At 38.0% G+C, this 7,646-nt stretch overlaps 1 pseudogene across 1 annotated transcript; it reads right to left on the bottom strand.

Annotated features, from left to right (window-relative positions):
• Positions 1-5,944: 5,944 nt before the first annotated feature.
• Positions 5,945-7,646, bottom strand: LOC125217959 (GDP-mannose 3,5-epimerase 1-like; annotated as a pseudogene). Its single transcript, XR_007175848.2, has 6 exons — positions 7,574-7,646; positions 7,394-7,488; positions 7,178-7,319; positions 6,954-7,086; positions 6,433-6,486; positions 5,945-6,231 (listed from the first exon to the last, which is right to left on the bottom strand). The product of XR_007175848.2 is annotated as a GDP-mannose 3,5-epimerase 1-like (transcript).

The following is a 7,646-nucleotide window of genomic DNA, read 5'->3' as shown; positions in this document are numbered from 1 at the left end:
TATTGGCTTGTAACGGGGCTTTGGGCTTGTAACGTTTGGGGTGGATGTTCCTAAGGCTCTAAGGTTCAAAATAATACTACTTTATTCTGATGCGGAGGAGCTGTGTGTATTCGGGCGCTTGGCATCTCTTCTTGCTTGGCTTGATTTTTTTCACAATTTGGCCTCCAACTGGTCAGTAGACATCCTTTGTGGCTTCACCACCCTTATTCTTTCTTCTCTTTTTTTTTTTTGTGTGGTCCGGATACTTTTTCCAGGCCATTTTCTCCATTTTTTTCTTCTTTTTTTTTCTTTTTCTTGGCTGTGCCACCCTTATTCCTTTTTTTTGGGACCAAGTATTTCCTCCTGGTCAGTTTTCTTCATTTTTTTCTGCTCCTTTCACCGGCTGGTTTTTCTGCCCTTGTTCTTGATCAGTAGCTCTTTGCCATGCCTTTCATACACACAGTCCCGGTGGCCAGTGGGTTATATCGGGGGTTTAAAGGAGATGGGCTAGAAAAAAGGGTTCTAAGGGAAGATTTTTTTATTTTTTTATTTTTATTTTTTTTCAGGGGGGTTTTCCTATTGCCCTTAGGATTTTTCTACACATGGTCACTTCACCCTAGACATCATGTGGCAGCCACTCTTCTTTTTTTTATATGTTTAGCGGAAAGTAGTTCCACTTTAGGCTTCTAACTCACCATTTAAGAGGGCTTTCGTATCTGGCCTTAAGTTTGGGCTTTTCTCTCATACTCGCATCATCTGTACTGACTAGGATCTACTGGGAGGGGTAGTTTCCATTTTTTAGCATGCTTTATTTCCATCAATTCCCCTCACCGTTAGTTTAAAACAATTGAGTGTTAAGCCCGTTCATTCAACACATATCCTAAAAAAAACATAACCTAAACTGACTTACTAGGGACTGACTCGACACGTGACAACACATATATACAGTTATACAGGCCATTAGATTCCCCCCCTCCCACTTCATCCTTTCTTGCCCTCAAGTAGCTCAGTGAAGTGGAAAACATGATGGCTAGTATCAAACACATAGAAACACAGAAAACATAGAAAAATACATAACACATGGAAAACATACTACATATGAAAACTTCTCACACTTAGACTATGCAATAGGCTAAGTGGGGCAAGAGTAACTAACATAGAGAACTTATAGACAAAGTAGAACAAAAACAAGATATGCAAAACATACTATATATCAAAACTTCTCACACTTAGACTATGCAATAGGCTAAGTGAGAGAAGATATAATACTTACCAAACAAAATCACATAACATAATGAAAATTTCTAAACAACCTAAACACATATATGGTGTAAACCCCAGCCTTCTCACACTTAGACTATGAAATAGGCTAAGTGTTATGAAAAGGGGTATACGCATGATATCACAAACGTATTAACACATAAACATAAAACTGACACACATAGAAAAGAAACTAAAAATTACGAAAATCTAAAAGAAAAACTAACTGGTCAGTGTGGGGGTGTGTCATTGCTTCCTTCGGCTCCTCCTTGGGGTGGTGCATTGGGTAGCTGCTGTGCTGGGTATTTCACGTGGTACATCATCGGAGGTGTCACTCTCTTTTTCTTATGATTCTTGATCCCATGATTTTCCTCTTTTCCATGGGCCGCAGACGATGGTTAGAGAGGTCCTTGCTCCATATCAGTTTGGGCCATTGTTCCAGTTTCCTGATGATAACGGCCGTTAGGACCTCCCTGGAATTCTTGGTCTCCTTTTTCCTTGTTGCCCCCATGCCTTTCCTCTTTCTTTCTTGGTTGTATCTTTCCTCTTTGTCTTGCTTTTCATGTACGTCGGTTTCTGGTGCTGGTATCTCTTCCTGGGCAGTAGACAGGCGCTCTCGGGCTTCAACGACCGCCTCCTCTTTTGGCCCTTCAAATAGGTTCTCCCCAGGTTTTGTAGGAGTCCCTTCTTCCTGGCTAGTAGCGGTAGGCGATTCTGATTCTGTAATTAGGTGGCTTTCCTTCTGGGCAATAGTCAAGTAGGGATTCTCCCCAGGTTTTGTAGGATCCTCCTGATCTTCATCGCTCGAAATCTCCATTGCCTTAAATGCAGTGGTTGCCCCTGTCTTCTTTGCCATCCCATGCCCGAGGTATCTTTTCGATACACGCGTCGGCCTCTGCTTCTCCTTCGGCTCATCACTTAATACCAACTTCCACTTTACCAGTTCGGGTTTCGTCAAGGTTGACTTTTCTGCCACAGACTGGGCAGTAGGGACTTGTGGTTCCGTTTCCATCACTTTCTCGGACTCCCCCTTCTCTATTGGCTTGGCGGGTTCCTCCTCTGGTTCTCTTATCGGCTCTGCTGGGCTCTTATCTCCTACTGCCTCAGATGCGAGGTCTGGACCCTCAGCCATCTCGGCAGCATTCTCCTCTTCAGCTGTGGATATTGATTCTGATTCACTCTTGATGGTTGTGCAACAATCTTCCTCAATGCTCGCATCCAAGTCAACAGGCAAGGCAGTGGTTAATCCTGAATGAGTGGTGACTGGATCTACCCCTTCTCTCCTTAGCCAGTTGAACTCAGTGTCTTTAAACTGCGGAACACAAAAAATAAAAAAAAAGTTTATTTACAATATTTACACCAAAATTCTTAACAAAAGCACATGATACGCCATCCATCCCCGGCAACGGCGCCATTTGACAAGACGAGGTTTTTTTTTTAATTGGGCGGCGACTCTTGTGTGTGCGTGTCAATTGGCCAGGAGGGTACCTAGACCTAGTTGTGTCGTTGGGTCTGTGCCTAAAACCTCTTGTCAACAAAAATACCTCAACCCACTTCTACTGGCTAGTATAATGGAGTAAGGGTCGATCCCACAGAGATGGATGTAGGCGAAGTGCAATTGCAAAGACATTTCGGAAGGGTTGGTTTGCTACCACGCTTTTGGGGTTGAGTTCTACCTAGACGTAAAATTAAAATGAGACTCTACCTATACTGACCAGTAAGTAACTAAATGCTTAATGCTACTGGATGTGTACGTGAATGTGAAAGTTGGACACCTAGTTATGCATATGAGAAGCTACTAGACGAAACTTACTAAAAATGCCTAGACAAAAGGTAAAGGGAATCAAAGGATATGCTGGCAGACTGGCTGCTGGGTTTGTAGAAAAGCTGAAAAAAGTGCAAGTACAAAAACAAAAAGTAACAAAAGCAACATATCTTTGACTGTGACATTTTCTTCTTCACCAAGCTAAACTAACCAGATCTAACAAACTCCATTGATGAATGCTCAAGCTCAAAAATTCGTAAATGCAATATTTAACTTGAAATTGAGAACGAAAGCAAGAAAACCTGAGATTTACGCATACTGGTCAACAGGACAGAGTGACAGAAACAAACAGAAACGAATTCTATGCATTTTTTAGAAACTTAAACCGATTAAAACTTGTAAACACAATAAGGAAAGATTAGATCTAACTAAGCTAGGCACATTCAAGCACTTAAACAACATAAAACTATCAGATTTAGCTAACTAGAGAGATTTAAAGCAATAACAAAGCTGAAACTCAAATAAAACCATAAAAACTTAACTTCATTCACACATTCAAACCAAAAGATGCTTTAAACAGATTAACTACTGAAATCCGAGACAAATGCAAGTGAAATAAGTTCTTAAACTAAGAAAGCATTAAAAGAAAGCATGTAAATGGCTGATGGCTTCTTCTGAAACTGGAACTGGACTACGGCGGCTGGAATGATTCAGGCATGATGACTCCCCACCGGCTGGTGGCCGGAATCTTCATGGCAGGCTGCTGGATTTAGAGAGTGGAACTTAGAGCTAGTGGAGCTATTCTCCCAAAAAGAGTTCTCAAAGTGATAAGTGATAAGTCCCAAGTGATCATAAAGTGATGAGTCAAAAAGTGATTCCTCCTTATGTTCAACTCCTATTTATAGGGTGGCTTGCTCTAATTTCTAGGGCTGCCTCTTCATGCGAAATGACAATTTTGCCCCTCTTTAGTAGATGATTGTTCCAAGTAAGTCCTTTCTTCTCGTGTCTAGTTCCGTAGCATCCATTCTGGCCAGTTTGCACCTGTTCTGCCCATAATTGCCAGTTTGCACTTTTTTTGCTCATACTGGCCAGTTGCACACTTTTTGCTGTTTTTTCATGCCAATTCCTTCTGATCCTTTCCTCCTGATTTAGTACCTCAACCTGCACACTTTAGCAACTATTTTGCACATATTATCAAATAAAGCACGTTATACTGACCAGTAACCAAGGCCTAGAACTAGACTCATCATGAAGCCAGCTTGATTTCTTGATTTCCTTTTTCTTTCACTACAAAGTAGTATATATTATTGGTGTTTTTTCCGTATAACACAATTAATTCTAAAGAAGACCATAAAAATGGCCCTATTTTTAAAAAAAATCAAACTCATGATATTGATAATAAAGAAAGCCTTTCAAGCCGAATCTTAAACATAATTCCAGCGTTATTGCATATTTATGTTAGTTTTGTGTCTCACAAATGTGACATGTGATAGAATCCTAAATAAAATTGGATTTTGAATGTAATAACATTAACTTGGTACAAGACAGAATTTCCCTAATTAATTATTATTATTATTATTGGAATGTTTCTAATCATGTGATTAATTACCAATATGAGAATCATAATTCTTACCCTATATTGTGATCTTTTAATTCATTCCTATTACAATTAAGGAAATGAATATATTATATAATTTTAGATTAGCAATTGACATTAATTATGTCGTTTGACTTATCAAAGAAGAGCTCTATATTTTGATCAAATATTGTAAGGAATAATGTTGATTGACATAAAACTTGAGGATCAAGTTTATGAATATTAGTCGACCATTTTATGGAAAAGAAACACTCCTATTATTATATTAAATGGCCACTTTGATGGAAAGAGCAATTAATGATTTTATTAGGGTTTGTCCATTCTCTGCCTATAAATACAAGTGTAGTGATCCCATCAAATCACACACATTATAGAGAACACATAAACGAGAGAAAGAGAGAGAAACAAATCCTTGGAGTTGGAGCTGTGCTACTACGCCAAAGAAAGTCCGAGGAAGTTCTCTCCGTCTTCCCTAATCGCTTCCGCTATGGATCGCCAAGGTATATCTCGATCCTATTATGTTTATGGTTTACGTGAAATACATGTTGTTCGAAGATCTTGCTTTATTTATATTCAATTATGTATTCTTGAATATATGATGAAAAATAATTTCCAACATGTGGTATCAGAGCATGGTTGAGAACTCATGTATTTTCGTACGATTGAGAACTCAATTATGTATTCTTGAATCGACTGCTTTTAAAACATGTTTCAAGCATTTTAAAACTTCAGATTACGATGAATTGTATATTTCATGAATTGTCAATTCAAATTCAGTTGGTTCAATTCGTGTATTACGTATTCAAATTTAATGGATTCATATGTCTAATTATGTACACTTATCAAATTGAAAATTTAAATTGAATGATGGTTATTTGATGCCATAGATTCGAGAGAATATGTTGTACAGTAAGTGTGTGTGTTTTTAATTCTCTTAATTTCAATTACCAAGAAAACACACTACAAAAAAAAACAAGCTTTCCCGAGCACCAAGTGCTCGGAAATATAAAGCAAAATGCTCGGAAAATCGAGATATACCGAGCACTTTCCTAGCACCGAGAGTGCTCGGTATTCGCTTCGTCGGAATTTTTATACGAGCACCTTAGAGTGCTCGGACATCCCCAGGTGCTCGTAATATTCCGAGCACTTACATGATTTTCAGATTTTGGAATATATGCGAGCACATACTTAGGTGCTCGGAAATTTACAAGCACATACCTAGGTGCTCGGAATTCTGGTTTCTCTCTATTTTTTATTTAATGGAATTATAAATAAATTAATTTAGTTTATTATATTTTTAAAAATTAATATTAATTAAATCAATAAAGTAAACAAAACTGAAATTGCATTATATTAAATTCAATTAAATTGTTTTACAGTGAATTGAATTGAAATGCTAAAAATTTATGAATTTGAATAGACAAAGCACTAAGCTTGGGTCAAGACTAGAATCCAAGCTAGCAAAACCTTTATGCATCTCACAATCCGTATCGCTTCAATGTCCCGTAATGGCAGCCGTAGTACATGATGAGGAGGAAGGCATCAGCTATCACGAGCCGGACCCAACCACCTTGAAAAGCACATCCAAAAAATGCATGCATTCCAGTACGAGGGAAAACCACGTAATCACCTATGACAAAGAAGCCAACGATGGTGGATTAACCGCCTAAGACAACAAACTATAAGTAGGACATGTAAAAGAGAGACTTTCTTTAAACATCTATAGCTCTTAAGCTATATCAGATTCTCTTACAATGAGTTAACTCTGCCATGAAGTACATATGCATTAAGATATTTATGGCTAACTCTTTTCAAAAAATTAATTGCTCACCTTGGACCCCAAGGCTCCAACTTTGTGATATCAAATTTGTACTCCGAGAAAAATCTAATCAAAAAATGAGAGAGAGAGAGCTCTGTTAGCATACTGATACATGTATCTCAAACCAAGTCCCATCATGAGGAGGTTTCACACAAAACAAACTAACAGCAGCATGTAAAATGAAATAGTTATGGCAAACTTGTATGGAATGTGATCAAGTGCTACCTTGCTTGTCTACCACATAAATAATCGATATACCAACTGAAACATTTAGCTTATTGTAACATGAGAAGTAAAAGCTGCCTTTTCTATATCACATTAGCTAAACACTAGCTCCAAACATCAAAACATAATAAATGAATATGTACCATCTGAGGCAATCGAAGGTTAGTTTCTCCTTTCAAGCAATGAAAAACAACAAATAAAATTCTTTATCTGCACCATTCTGTTTTATGGTATAAAACTAAAACCACACTAGTATCAGCAGTGAAATTTGATGCAACAAGACTCCACTTATTGGGTAAACTTCGTACCTTAAAACACCCTCAACACATTCATCAATAAAGGTAAACGACCGTGTTTGCTTGCCATCTCCCCACATCTCAAATTTATCAGTAGCAGTGAGTGCTTTCCTACAGAAAGCAGCTGGTGCTTTCTCCCTCCCACCTATAGCCACAGATGATACAAATCCTTACTCAACTTTATTTGTTTAATTTCTCTCTTTTTTGCAACAAGAATACTAAACATACTAGTTTACCTTTCCATGTCCCGAATGGACCATAAATATTATGGAACCTTCCTATGCGGCACTCAATACCAAAGTCCTTGTTGTAGTGTTTACACAACTCCTCGGTAGCCAGCTTCTCTAGACCATAAGCATCTTGAGGGTACACCAATCACTAAAATGCAGCTCATGTCAATAATGGAAAATAAAATGTAAAAACAATTTAATCGAGATAGGAGGTGAAAAAACCTCTGTAGGCCATGCATCAGCCTCCTTCAAGCTCACATTGGTCTCCAACTGCTTAAATTCGGGATAGATACAAGCACTGGAGGCATAGAAAAAACCTATACACCAAAATTAAAGTCCATTTCAGTTCTTCACTTCAAAATTATGCTATAGATGAAGGATATCAGTTCAAAGAAAGAAGACCTTTTAATCCCATTATCCTTGCAGCCTCAATCATGTTAAAGCTGATCATTGTGTTGTTGTACATGATGACCTT

Source organism: Salvia hispanica, chromosome 1 (genome assembly GCF_029641045.1).
Source record: "Salvia hispanica isolate PSC_SH4W2 chromosome 1, Shi_PSC_v1, whole genome shotgun sequence".
Taxonomy (NCBI): Eukaryota; Viridiplantae; Streptophyta; class Magnoliopsida; order Lamiales; family Lamiaceae; genus Salvia; species Salvia hispanica.
Note: the sequence above shows the minus strand (reverse complement) of the source record. Positions and strands in the feature narration are given on the sequence as shown.